This window comes from Paroedura picta, chromosome 7 (genome assembly GCF_049243985.1).
Source record: "Paroedura picta isolate Pp20150507F chromosome 7, Ppicta_v3.0, whole genome shotgun sequence".
Classification (NCBI taxonomy): Eukaryota; Metazoa; Chordata; class Lepidosauria; order Squamata; family Gekkonidae; genus Paroedura; species Paroedura picta.
Window position 1 is genome coordinate 57,437,907 of NC_135375.1, and position 15,259 is coordinate 57,453,165.

A 15,259-nucleotide genomic window follows, 5' to 3' on the forward strand; every position below is an offset into this window, starting at 1 on the left:
CAACCCCTCAACCCTTCTAGTTGACCTTCTCTGAACACATCCAACTTCTCAATAGCCTTCTTGAACTGCAGCACCCGGAACTGGACACAATATTCAAAATGAGGTCTAACCAATGAGGAATAGAGTAGTATTATTACTTCTCTTGCTATGGATTCTCTACTCCCAGCAATTCAGCCTAATATCACATTAGCCTTCTTAATCTGTGGCTTGATTTACTTGTCTGGGAATGCTGATCCGATTGGTTGTGAACATCCACTGCTTTGTGAGGAGCTGCCTTAGCAGCACAAGGATCTTCATTATGTGACTGAAGGTAAAGGTAAAGGTAAAGGTATCCCCTGTGCAAGCACTGAGTCATGTCTGACCCTTGGGGTGACGTCCTCTAGCGTTTTCATGGCAGACTCAATACGGGGTGGTTTGCCAGTGCCTTCCCCAGTCATTACCGTTTACCCCCCAGCAAGCTGGGTACTCATTTCACCGACCTCGGAAGGATGGAAGGCTGAGTCAACCTTGAGCCGGCTGCTGGGATCGAACTCCCAGCCTCATGGGCAAAGCTTTCAGATGGCTGCCTTACCACTCTGCGCCACAAGAGGCTCTTCTGAAGGTAACCTGTATGAAAGCAAGTAAATGTTTTTAATGATGTAAATAAATAAAATAAAAAGTGTTATGTTGTGTTTCTGCTTGAAATATTGAAGAGTCACTATGAGATTATGTATGACCTCACTCCCTAATATTAGTGGTTGGCTGCCCCTCCTGCAACAGCCATTTTCTGTTTGGATCTGCCTCCTGCAATAGCCATTTTATGGTTGTACTCCCCCCCCCCCATCTCAGAATTTCCAAGGTGCCCACAGGCTCAAAAATGTTGAGGATCCCTGGCCTAGAGCAGGAAGTGCCTTACCATCTGTATGTGCAAAGCCCCCATTCTTACCTTTATTTATTTACCTTTTTAGGAACTCTTCTCAGGTTCTAGGGCCCCCTGCAGTAAGCTGGTCACTTGCCAATGAGCTAGGCTAAACTAAGAATGGACGAACTATACTCAACGTTCCTTATCACATATATACTCAAGACAGATTTCTAGACCATTTGACCAAGAAAAGCAAGTGTGTTTTTTTTTCTTGAATTGTAGCACACACAGGAACGAATTACATGATTTCTTTTTGTGACAAAAATGGCATTTCATTGGTTCAGTTACCAGGGCCCCTCTAAAACCTCACATTTTCCACTCTGTGGCCCCCTTCAAATGAGCCAGGACCTCCCAGGGGGTCATATGACCCCTGCTGAGTATGGCTGGCATAAAGGCTGCAAGTCTTGAATTTCCTGAGGATAGCTACCCTAGCTGACTCTATTAATGTTTATGGCCTACAGAACTTATTTGATTAATGACTCCTTGACCACCATCTTCAAATTATTTCGCTTGAGAGTCCAATGTTATTGATTCTTCTTAAACGTACAGATCTTTAATGGGCCAATCTATGAAACAGCCGTTTGGGTTCACTAACAATGGCTTTTGTGTTTTTACTGTAAATGGTAGATAAGGTGGGTTTTGTATTTCAGTGGTACTTTTCTTTCTTTCTTTCTTTTTTTTGCAATCCTGATTAATATAATACAATACAATACCTTTATTGGCATAAAGCAGATTAGGAGGATATACAAAGATAGTCAAGATACATCGGACAGTTTAAGTTTAAAAACTGAGGACAGAAATTTAGCCATAATAAAAGTGACGTCGGCATCCTTATCACTCAGTAAAAATTGGCAAACCAAGTCTCTTGAATGGTTTCTCCATTTTGGTATAAGAGGTATGATATGCCTTCTCTGTTGAGTGAACAAGGGGCAATCCAGTATGATATGTTGGATGGTGTCAGGAGAACTTGATTCACAGGTGCATAGTCTATTTTCGAAGGGGATCTTGGCAAATCACCCTTGTAATACTTTGGATGGAAAGGCGTTAAGCCGAGCAAGCGAAAACGCTCTGCGATAGAGGGGATTTGCCAAGTTATGGAATTAATATAATACTAGTAATTAAGCCCATTGTACCCAAAATACAATGGGCACTAGAAAGCGGGGGTAGAGGGGGGGAAAGGCGAGGGCAGCGTTTTGAAAGAAAGAGCACCTGAAAGCGGAGGCATAGTCGAGGGCGGTCAGCAGCAGCGGCGGCGGGACGTCCTTTTTTCGGCGGCGGGGAGGTAAAGTAGTGGAGAAGGGAGGCCGTGGCTTCGGGCGGCGGCTCCCAGGTGGTCTGGCGGCGTGTGCGGCGGCGGCTTGGCGGCGGGCATGTTCCTGATGGCCTGTTGGGCTGTGGCTCCGTAGGGAGTCCCAGGCAGCCGGGCAGGTCGACGGGCAGGGAGCCCCCGCCAGCCGCGCTGTGCGCGGCTGCCGGGGACTCCCTTGTTGGCTGGCTGACGCGGCGCTTCCCGTCTGTTCCCAGTGTTGGGCGGCGGCTGGTTCCTCGGGCGGCATCGGCGGCGGCCATCTTCTTGTTGTGCGGGGCAGGGAGGCGGCTGCCGGAGGCTCCCTTGAGCAGAGGCAGGCGGCTCCAGGGCGGCATCTTCTCTGCAGCGGCCATCTTCTTGTTGTGCCGGGCAGGGAGTCCCCGGCAGCCGCGCTCCGCGCGACTTCCGGGGGCTCCTTTGAGCGGAGGCAGGCGGCTCCAGAGCGGCGTCTTCTGAGCGGCGGCCATCTTCTTGTTGTGCCGGGGGCTCCCTGAGGCGACGGCCTGACGTGGAGAGAGGCGCTTCGCGCCTCTCGTCGCATCGGCGGCTATCTCCTTGTTGTCGCGGGGGCTCCCTCAGGAAGCGGCCATCAGGTCGGGAGCAACTGCGAGCCGCGCTGCGCACGGCTCGCAGTTGCTGGGGCTGGGAGGCGGCGGCTATCTCCTTGTTGTCGCGGGGGCTCCCTCAGGAAGCAGCCTGATGCGGTGAGAGGCGCTTTGCGCCTCTCGCCCCATCAGGCCGGGAGCAACTGCAAGCCGCGCTGCACGCGGCTCGCAGTTGCTGGGGCTGGGAATCAGAGGGAGCAATCGGCAGGCTCTTTGCGCCTGCCGATTGCTCCCTCTGATTGTCTGTCATGAGGAAGGGTCCAATCCGGACCCTTCCTCATCCCGGACGCATCCTGCCCCAGAACCCCTTACTGTTTTATTTAGTCCGTGGCGCCCGCGGCGCCACGGGCGGTGTACAGATAATATCATTTCCAGGTGCAAAGATGTTATATATGGTATCTCTGAATCTGAACATATAAAAATAAGCAGGAAGGCCTGTCTTTCAAAAGGTAGATGTCTGTGTCATTGCATGAAGAGAGGCTTTAAAAAAAAGTATGAACAAAACAGTCAAGCATTAAATATTATAATACCCCTATATGTACTTTCATAGATTCTCTAAAATCATAACTTTTTTTTAATAGACCAGAAGTCTGAAAACAATGCATAACATCATCAAACACCACAATCTTTTGGACCCTGTATCAAATAGGCACTCCTCAAGAGCCATTAAGGCACCATAGAAAAATATGTTTCCCATTACTGTTGCCTCTAGCACCAGTTCAGGTACCAAAACATCTTGCACTGAACTGTTACTTGTCAAGTTCATGTTTCCTTCTTGAAATAAACACATGGCAGTTTCTACAGAAGAGGTAGCTGTGATAGCTTTAAAAAGTAACCCAGTGGAAGAAATAAGGGGAAACTATGAAAGCTGGTGAAAGTGTGCGCAAGAATGTCCAGAATGTACAGTACTGTAGTAAGCTAGCTGATGGCTGATAGCTGAGAAGTACCCAAACAAAAATTAAAAGTGTATGACTATGTGCATCTTGGACCCATAAACTCTCAAGTGAAATAACTGATCAGTTTAAGAGTGGTGGGCTTTAACTGGGTTTGATTCACCACTCCTTCACATGAAGCCTACTGCTTGACCTTGAGTCAGCCACAGTTCTTTCAGAACTCTTTCAGCCCCATTTATCTCACAAGGTGACTGTTGTGGAGAGAGAAAGGAAAGGCCATTGTAAGCTGCCTTGAGATTTCTTCTGCTGCTGCTGCATTTCCCATCTTTACTTCTTAAGTCTCTTCTGTATTCTTTTTAAAGAAAATCTTGCTATGATAGTTATGCACATCTCTGTATGAATTACTATATCCCTTACTTGGTTCTCTATGCTTTTCCCTTCTTCAGTCAAAAATCCTTGTTCGTGTTCTTGAGGTATATTCGTGTTCTTGAGGTATTTTCATCAGAACCAGTTTTTCTGTTATTGTTATTAATCTTTGGTTCATCATGGCAGAGTTTAAATATGCAAAGGAGGTATGCAGTATTGGCTGCTTAACGAATAAATTGTTTTATTAAGAAGAGAATCAGTTATGTAAAGAAGAGAGGAAAGAGGTAGTCCTATCAGTTAGACTCACTGATGTTGTTCTGGAGGCAATCAGGGAAATCTCCAACTGAGCATAGGAAGAAATTATATGAAAAAATTCCAGGAAATTCCTATCTAAATATGCTTTATACACCTCTCCTCTGATGCCCGCTGTAGAATATTCTTCATAAGCTGTTGAATCATGCACACTACAGATCTTGCCTATTCCAACACCTTGATGTGAATTGCCTCATGAAAATTTCCATGTAGGTATTTCAGCTGAGGGTCTGGCCAGGATGGACTGGGCCGAGGTAGCTGTGAGGCAGTGGGAAACACCCCTGAGTGCTTTCAAAGGAAAGGAAATAAGTTCCACCCTTTAAAGTGGGATGCTTCTGCAGTCCAAGAACCCACATTTTTTCCTCCTCTGCTTCACAGGAAAATACCTTTCTACCTAGATATCTGGCTGCTTCTGTTTAATTTTGTAGTGATCATAATAGAGGTATAACACAGGCCAGAAGAAATCATTGGTCCCAATTTTACAAAGAATTGTTTATTTTTCACTACTTGATAGCAAATTTAGCCTGCTTCTTGAAACCTATATTGACAGATACTTGATTATTATTCCTTCTGTTACAAGTCCTTTTACAATGCCATACTCTTTCACAACCACACCAATTTTCCCAGGAAAGCTGTAGGACTTTTGAAACCATCTAACTGTACCTTTGGCAAAGTTGTTCATTCAAAGGTGGATAACCTTCAAAAGTAGATTGAACTTCCTTTATGATCAAACTATTAGTTGTAATGAGTTATCGATCTTTTTCTAGTGCCTCATATGATGGCATTTGCAGTTTGGATTTTTCCCTCCTGAGTGGTCAGAATCAATATTATATTTTACATCTTGTGAACAAGTCATTGTCTATTCAGTAATAAAACCTTTTTAGCCCATATTCAGTAGAGTGTACCAAGTATACTTTGTGATTTATGCTTTGCATAAGAGTAGCTATTTGCCATAAAATCAACATTTCAGTCTCTTTCAGTCCCTTTATGCACTAGCGTTATAAAAGAGGTTCCCTTGCCTCTTCTCAATTTATGCTGCCATCAAATTTCAATCTTCAGAAGATCTGAGTGGGTAAATTAATAAACAGCAGAGTCTTAATTTTTATCTTGATCTATTGATGGTAATGAGGGCATGCTACTATTAATAATACCTGGATCCTGCTCACATGACATAACTAGTAATCGCCTAACAGGTCTATGTCAAAGATCTGATTATGAAATTAACTGATTAATTAATTGACTAACATTCATATCATAAATCAGTGAGGAGTAGAATTATTAGGTTGACCACTCCAGTAGTATTGCTGCCTGTCAGTCTGTCTGTCTTGCTGCTGCCTAGGTTTATTTGGGACTGAATTCTGCTAAACTCACTTGGACTTGTTTCCAAGCACAAACATGTACACTTAGGCAGTTAATCAGTGTGGTGTTGTGGTTAAGAGCAATGGACTTTGGAGAATCGGGCGTGATTCCCCACTCCTCCACATGCAGCTACCTTGGGTCAGTCACAGTTCAAGTTCATAGTAGCTACACTTGCTACAGCACTCCATATTTATTTGTAATCTGTTGTAGAGAAATAGAGAGGGTGGCATTTCTTCTCCTTCCACTGAGTGTCACTCTAACACTTAAACATGCCCTGGCAATGCCTTGTTTCTTTGTTTTATCTAACAAATCAGTCTGGAATAATTGCTTAATTTACAAGTCCCTGCAGATGCATGGTTCACATAACACATAGCATTGTTCTGAATAGACTAATATATTCCCACTACATAGCAGAACCTTTATATAGGCAGTATCACCAATACACCTTGGACTTTATTTCACATTGTTTGATTGTCGATGGTGCTATGCAGAAAACAGTCGTTTTAAATCCAAGGTATGTTCTGAAAAAGAGACAGTTTAAGTGATTCTTGGTCCCTGGGCCAAAGTCCAGGATGGGGTACCAGAATCGTTGCCATCCCTGCACCGGCCAGCTAAGCAAAAGGTGCAAGGTGAGAAGGAGACACTGCAGCTGCTGGAAGCTAGCTGGCAGGGCAGGTGTGAACAGTGGGAGGAGCCTGCTCTTCTTTCCCCCCTTCCTTGGGAGACTGTGGCCATGGATGGTCAGGGATCCCCCCACTATGAGGCCCAGGACAACTGCCCCTCTTGTCCATTGGCTACAACCAACCACCACTGTTCTAAAAGCCATAGCAGTTATAAAGTTAAGTCTAGAATGTTGTTGTTGTTGTTATGTGCGAAGTCGTGTCCGACCCATCGCGACCCCATGGACAATGATCCTCCAGGCCTTCCTGTCCTCTACCATTCCCCATTTAAGTCCATTTAAGTTTGCACCAACTGCTTCAGTGACTCCATCCAGCCACCTCATTCTCTGTCGTCCCCTTCTTCTTTTGCCCTCGATCGCTCCCAGCATTAGGCTCTTCTCCAGGGAGTCCTTCCTTCTCATGAGGTGGCCAAAGTATTTGAGTTTCATCTTCAGGATCTGGCCTTCTAAAGAGCAGTCAGGGTTGATCTCCTCTAGGACTGACCGGTTTGTTCGCCTTGCAGTCCAAGGGACTCGCAAGAGTCTTCTCTAGCACCAGAGTTCAAAAGCCTCAATTCTTTGACGCTCGGCCTTCCTTATGGTCCAACTTTCGCAGCCATACATTGCAAAAGTCTAGAATGACCTAAATGACCTCTGACAAAAGGTGATCCACTGGAGAAGGAAATGGCAAACCACTCCAGTATCTTTGCCATGAAAACTCTATGGACAGTTAAGTCTAGAATGACCTAAATGCAAATATCAGCTCTACCATGAAACGTACTGGGTGACTTTGGGTTAGCTGCTGCCTGTTGAGAGCCAGTTTGGTGTAGTGGTTAGGAGTGCGGACTTCTAATCTGGCATGCCAGGTTCGATTCTGCACTCCCCCACATGCAACCAGCTGGGTGACCTTGGGCTCGCCACGACACTGATAAAACTGTTCTGACTGAGCAGTAATATCAGGGCTCTCTCAGCCTCACCCACCTCACAGGGTGTCTGTTGTGGGGAGAGGAAAGGGAAGGCGACTGTAAGCCGCTTTGAGCCTCCTTCAGGTAGGGAAAAGCGGCATATAAGAACCAACTCTTCTTCTTCTTCTTCTTCTAACTTACCTCACAGGGTTGTTCTGAGAATAAAGGCAGTGGCAATGTATACACCTCTGAGGTCCCTGGAAGAAGGACATGATATAAATAAATGCTGGTTGAATGATATGCATAGGAAACATGCAAACCAATCTAAACACGATGGGTTAAATTCAGAGCAATCTTTCTGCTAAGAGAAGGGAAAGCAACATACCCTGTTTCTCCCCTCCCATTTTATACTTCCAGTTTGCTCCAATTGCTGTTACTCAGGTCCCCTTCTCCCCAGGAACAGCTTCTTTGCAGAGATGAGAGGACTGCAGCAAGGGGAGGGGTGGGGAAGGAACATTCCACTAGCAGAAGATTTAGTCCTTTTGTAGAAAACAACATGCAAATGTAATAGAAATATCCCCAGTCGTCTATTTCCTTCAGGTGGTTCTCATCTTCTCATGGCACACTGATCAAAATACTGGAATGTGATGTTTGCAAGATCCTGAAGAGATCTGAATATTACAGAACAGTTAGTCTGTAGTTTGTTCCAAGTAAACAGGTTAAAGCTGTTAATAATTACTGAGGAAGAATCGGTGTGGCATCTGTAAAAGGGAATGTGCTTTTTAGAGTTCCTGGGCAGAGTTAAAGGAATGGATAAGGTTGATTCAGTGGACATGAAATACTTGAAGAATTCCTCCAGTGTAGGAAATTCATGTCCTGCAATAGAATATAATCCTTTTGTGGATTTGTAACTAATTAAATGATAAGCAGTGAGTAGAAGTGAATGGACAGTTCCTGCAATAGAGGAAATGGCAGTTTAACGGATTAGTATAAAAGCTGCTGAAACATAAAGCTGGAAGGGATCTCAAGGGTTATCCTGACCAACCCACAGCACAATAACAACTACTCTCCACTCAATTCCCCAGTGACCCCTGCGCTATGCCTAGAGCAGTGGTTCTCAACCTTCCTAAGTTGCTTGCCCTGTTGAGACCCCTGTGTAAGGGTTGTTAGACCCCCAAAGGAGTCCCGACCCCCAGGTTGAGAACCACTGACCTAGAATAAGGCAAAAAACCTCCTGGATCCCTGGGCCTAACTTCTTGCCCCCCAAAGTGGTGATCAACATTACCCTGGGCATGTAAGAAAAGGCCACAAGGTCTGAAAACTGGCTCCTTCTGGCCTTCCCTCTCATGACCTGCCTAAATTCACAGTTTTTGCTGCTGAGTTTGTAAATGATTTATCTTATTTACAAGAATCAGAAATGAACATAAAGATGGGCTTTTTGTGGGTGATACCGAATTATTTTGGACTAGGGGCAAAGCCCATTGTATCCAAAAATACAACGGGCGCTAGAGCTTGGCAGTGATAAGAGGAAGGGGAGGAGTTGTCCAGTCTGTAAGGGCATGGAGTTGAATGTGTGTGTTGTGTGGGAGGTTGTGGTGGCATGGTGGCAAATGAGGCCATGGGTGTGGAGATATGGGTGTCAAGAACCTGTGGTGTGGAATGTTCGTTGATTGTGGGAAAGGACTGACCTTTGGGAATTGTGGCATAGTAGTTACAGATGAGCTTTCCAGAGCCATGTCCTCAGATATGTGAAGGGAAAATCAGACTGGAGACTCTTCTTAGAGGAAGATTACATGGCAACCAATTCCTCCCAGTTATGCGTCATTTCCCTTCTTGTGTGAATTACGCCACATTCACCAAAATGCCCCTCTGCCCTAATACACATGGGGTAGTCACAGTACACAGGTGTCCACCCTGTTCCTTCTATCTCCCATGTTTTCACTGTTGGTAAAATGTTATATGCCCACATGCTTCTTTCATGGTTGCTCCTTAGAAGAACAGATTTTTGTACCCTATTGCTTACTACCCAAAGGAGTCTCAAAGCGGTTTACAAACACCTTTTCCATTTGTCTCTCCACAATAGTCAACCTGTGAGGTATGTGGGTTTGTGAGAGATCTGAGAGAACTGGGAATGGGCCGCAGTGACCCAGCAGGCCTCAGGTGTCTCAAAGCATTTTCCAATCGTCTTCCCCTTCTCTCTCCATAGCAGACTCCCCATGAGGGAGGTGGGGTAGCGAGCCTCACAGGGAAGCTGGCAACCCTAAGAGGAAGACTCTCTGTGCACAGCACAGTAAGGTTTTTTATACTGTTTTTTTTATTTGCCAGGGCCAAGGTTATTTGCCAGGCCAATAAGTCATTTCAGTTACGATGTGTCTCCAGACATTTACTTGTTCTCTATTTACAGTTTCAGGCTGTAAATATTTATTTAGATCTTCCTGCACTTTCCAGACTCACAGAACTGATGCTGGTCTGCCTGTCTGCGCCCCAGAACACAAACAGTTGCTGGTAAGGGCTGGCCATAACCCATAGGCCAGGAGGGACACACCTGCACCACTCCCTCCCAACTGCAGGCAAAAATGGCTCCTTTGAAGGCTGGACTCTGAGGCATTGTATGATTTTGAAGTCCCACCTCCAAACCTCCAGGAATATTTCCAACCCAGGGGTAGCCAACCTACAGGTGTGGCCTGGAGAGCTCCTGGAATTACAGCTCACCTGCAGAGTATAACGATCAGCTCCCCAGGCAGAAAGGGCTACTTTGGAGAGGATTGTGGTAGAAAAGAAACATTTAAGGCTTCCCACACAGGTGGTTGTTGTTGAATTGAAAGACTTGAGGCCTACTGCACAGGGTTGTTGTGCAGATGATACAGGAGACAAAAGAGCCAGTTTCCTCTGCAGAATAATGCTGTGCAGTGGCCTCAAATCTGCAGAGAGTTGCAAAGAAGAAAGACACATGGCTTGGCTGTGTCTAACCTCCAGACAGAGCAGTATTTTAAGTGAGAAGGGGCTTTTCTGTGGCCTCCCTGTCAGGCAACTGTTTGGCAGAAGGGGAAAGTCCCCCCCCTCAAAAGGAAGGCCCTCAGGCTCCTCTGCGTTGCTCTTGGAAAGGCCTCCTTCCCTCAGTCAGGACCTGTCAGAGGTTCCTTCACAGCAGGCCTGAAGGGTGGAGGGGAAGCACTCTGCAGCCTCCTGCCAGCTCTGTCAGGGTTCTGAGGGAATTTGCAGTTGGACATGACAGTTAGGACAGCCTTGAGGTGAAAAGGGCTGGCGCAGCCTGTGTTCCCATCCCCCTTGGCAGCTCTGCTGACCTCCTCTCCCTGCGGTGGTCAGGAGCAGACTGGCAGCCAGACTGAGCTGGGTGAATGGAATTTTAGTCTGTCCTGGTGAGGGGCCAATAGGAAGGTGCTTTGTGCGCCTCCCCATTGGCTGCTTGGCCCTGGATGGACACTCGGCTCCTGATTGGGCCCTCTGAGTTTTTATCCTGGACAGGGCCCGCCCTAACTCCTCCCTAGGTGGCCTTACCCTTTTTATATAATAAGGAGCGGTTAAAGATGGTTAGAACAAAAAGAATCTCTGGGTACGTGGGTAAAAACATGGCAAATGAAATGCAGTAAGTATCAGTGATAGGGAGCAACTATGTGAGAATCTTTGGCCCCCGATCTTCTTGTAAACCTTCCAGGACACCTGGCTGGCCACTGTGTGAAACAGGACTATATGGACCATTGGTGTGATCTGGCTTCTCTTGCATTCTAAATTTGGGATGTGATTTTTTAGAAAGAAAATTAATGAATACATGATGTGAGGAAATTTATTTTTGGAAGGGGAAATTATCTTGTGGAGACTTGAAAAGAAAATAAATGTTTGGAGGAAAATGAATCCATGAAGAGAAAGAATATTTTCAATAAATGTGTGGCAGAGCAATGGGGAATAGGTTGTATAAGAAAATCACAGCTGAATTGGACCAAAGTCCATTGAGTCCAGCATTCTGTTTGTGGTAGCAGCTAATAGACACTCACACACAGGAAATGAAGCAGTTCTTGTCCCTCCCCTTCCCTAGCATTTGGTATTTAGAGTTCTACCACTTCTGAACAACCACAATTCCATTTTGCTGTCATGGCCAATGGGTGCATTTCTCTAATTTATTTTTATGCTATTAGCCTTATGCTAACATCATATTTCAGTGAATTCTGTGAGTTAATTTTGTGTTGAACAGAGCATTGCTTCTGAGCTTGACTGGGCTTATTTTTCCTTTCTTTTTTGCAAATGTGGGGAGTCATGAAGGGGCATTTACTGTGTTATTGTATCCAATGCTGAGTTAGAGAAATAATAGTAGGGGTTGGTATTAAGTGTCCCTGTCCAACTTTAGCCTTGTATTCATTGTTGCCTTGAATATCACTTTCCTCACTAGTGGTAACACATGTGAAACAAATAAATGGTAATTAGGGATGCCGGCTTTGGGATGAGAAATACCTGGAGGCTTTGGAGGTGGAGTCAGGAATGGGTGGGATTCAGGGTGGGAACCTCAAGGTGGTTTTCCTGCAGTTTCCTTACCTTAGTTCTCCCTTCCCAATGGCCATTTCCAGCTCTATCACCTAGAAGACTTTCTTGGGCATCTTTACAACTCATAAAGAAGTGTGTATACTTATGGTGACTTGTTGAACATTCCAAAGCCTCCACACAGAGTCCCACCCACACGAGGAGGCTTTGGAATCTTCAGCAAGCCAGGGAAGTCCTGAAGTTATAGGGGCAAGCACCAGTTCTGCAGGTGCTTCCCTTCCCATAGTCCCAGTGAGAGCGCTTAAAGGGATAGGGTCAGGGCCATAGTCCCGATCAGAGCCTCTGCAAGCTGTGGCGCTTAAAGGAACTTGAGAGAGGGAGGAAAGGATCACATGGAGTGGGGGTATTCCACAATAGGAAAAGGCAGTCCAAGGGATCTGCCCAGCACTCAGGGACAATTGCAGCTCCCCTGTCACTCTCCCTCCTACAGTGCTTCATGCCCACAAGAGGCTGACTTTCTTATCAGGAAAAGTGGTGAAGCCCATCCTGCTGAGCACAACCCTCCTTACATGGGCATCAACAGAAACCCTCCTCTTCTGAACCTCACCTTTTCCTCTTGTTACCAATAGCAACAGATCTTGGAATGTTGCCTCTGACAACAGACCTCATTGTTGGACTAGAATGGCATCCCTGTGCCTCTATAATCAAGACTTTGGACATTCACTTTGGCCTAGGCAAAAGCACAGTCAGGCCAATCACTCTAAAGAGGGTATCAGTGGACATGACATGCCCAACTGACCTCTCTCATGAACTCTGCTTCCTTGCTCTAGTTAGGAAGCACATACAAACTGCTTTCAATCTTAAAGACGCATCCTCCTTTCTGGCATTCCCACATCCCAGCTATTGTATTGCTAACATGGGACCCACAGATCTTCAGAAGTCACTTTCTCACTTCAGGAACCCCCTTCCCATCCCAATATCATGCCAGCCTGCCAAGAGCTTTATGCTCTTTACACCTAGATATTAGAATATCAAACCAGGTCCAAAGTTTCCCAGAGCCCTCTCTTTGACGACAACATAGTTTAAATGCTTTAAAAAAAATGCTCCACTTTGCATGCTAAATTGCAGTAAAATCTCTGGGCCATTTCGCACGGCTTCAAAGTAGCAGAATGGTTGCTATTTGGAAACGCTACTAATTTGCCATAACCCACGACGTCGTAGACAATCTGCAACAATCCTGAAACCAATCAGCAAAAAGCGCTTCGTTGTGGCGCTTTCAGGGGAATCCAGAAAAGTGGATTCACCCTCCGGATAGCGATACACTCCTGCAACCAATCTGCAACAGTAGCGCTAAAGACCTGTGCGTTACCATTGTTGCTGGTTCTTCAAAGTCCCTCCCCCTGGCTCTCTCCTCCAAACTTCCGGCGAAGCGATCGCCATTTTTTTTTCTCCGAGCGAGCGGGGATAAACGCACCGGCAAGCCTCTTTCTGTTTAGAGGCTTCCCTGGCTTCAGTCCTTCACCTTTAGTCACTAAGCACAAACCACTGAAAAGCCCGTTTGCTGAAATAAAGTCCCTTTATTTTTTACAAATAAATTCAGCCGAAAATCGGGACCGTGAGAGGGGGGGGGATTTTTTTTTTATCACTCGAGGCAGCGTGCAAACGATCATACAATCAAACGACAGCTCACATTAGGCAGCTGGATGGGTCTCTCCGTAGCAACGAATCTACCTAGATTCGTTGCTATGGGTCGTTTTTTTTTTAAAAAACCTTTCTTAAAGGGAAAGGGGCTGTTTGGGAGCATGCTAACGGCTGCCCATTGGCTGCTTGACGGCCAGGGGCGGGACGAGCTTGGCAATAGCGCTTCCTTTCTAGCGATTTCTGCCGAGACCGGAAGCCTGTGGGAAACGCTAAAAAACGCAACTGATTCCACTACAAAGGCAGGTATGCATAACGACGAATTCCACTATTTTAAATGGCGATTTTTCATTCCGCAAACAATTTGCAACAAAGATCCCTGTGCGAAAAGGCCCTCTATGTTGAAACAACCTACCTGCCACGGATGACAAAGGGGGCTTCCATGGGAAGAGCTAGAGAGGATCAGACTTCTATCTGTGAATGTGCGGAGTGGTTCCACTCTTTGAGGGCACTTTTTTACCATTGCCTGGAAAATGAAATGATGTTCCTCAATTTCCCTCAGATCTCTCAAAATGAAATTAGAAGTAGCTTCAGCAAGCCAGTGTCGTGCATCCAAGAAAAAGAGTGGCTCCAATTTGCAGTTTCCACATTGTACTTGTGCTCCAAATCAGCAGGCCTAACAGCATTCCCGTGAACTGCCTATAGTCTGAAAGTCAAGCAGCCTACCACCAGAGAGTTCCTTGGAGGAAAAATCACACTAACAAGAAAATAGGAATTAATGGCCAGCTACATGTTCATTTCTGTGCTTAAGTTCAAGATGAAAATTCACTGACAACCCTATCATGTTTGGACAAGGGAAATTGCCACCCTGTAGATAAGGTTATATGAGAGTGACAGATGTTTTTCTTGGAAGGATTGAAGTTCTATGGGAGAGGTGAGTTTCAAGTTAGCCATTGTTGTGTACATGTTTGCCTAGTGATGATTCAGCACCAAAGAATGCTAACAAAATGTGGCCTAAAGCTGAAAAGAATTCTCTTTGCATTCATCAGGTGAATCAGTTGCACAATCTCTTGTTAGTTTCTAAGAAGCAGAAAATAAATCCCATATGAATGCATTTCAACAGGATGATGTTAAATTCCTGTTGAAACATGCTGTCCTAATACAATACATATTTCCTTTTCCATACACAGTTAATTTCACCGTTCTGTTTAGATTATTTGGGCAGGATCATAACTATTCTGCCTATAGTTCCTCTTGCTGGATTTATATAATGCTTGGTGAATGAGAAAATATAATACCTGATATAAGCTCTGACTGCATGGGAAGCAATAAATGCCAGCTGCTCTATCCTGCCTGTGCACACATGGGAAATACTTTCATCTGTAACAGGTACTTTGCCAAAATTCCTAATTTGTTGTTTCCTTTAGCATTGTAGTCCATTGCCCAGTATCCTTGAAAATATATATTTATTTATTTATCTCTGCTTTTTATTGTGAAAATGGAGACCAAGATGGATTGCAATTCAATTTAATAATGCAGTTGTCAACCAGAAAATTTCCATCATACAAATATAAAAACACATTCAACATTTAGTCACAATGCTAAGCTGTATTTCTATACAAGTGTTAAATCTGATAAAAATATTCATTAGGTATTGTACAATCTAATCAGCTATGCATATGAAGAAATGTCTATCAAACAGTGCAGTAAATGTGAATATAAAATAGAATCTAAGCTATAAAAACTACATCATTGTTGGCAATTACTCAGTATTAAAACTGATTTGTGTTTACAGGTAAAGGTATCCCCTGCACAAGTA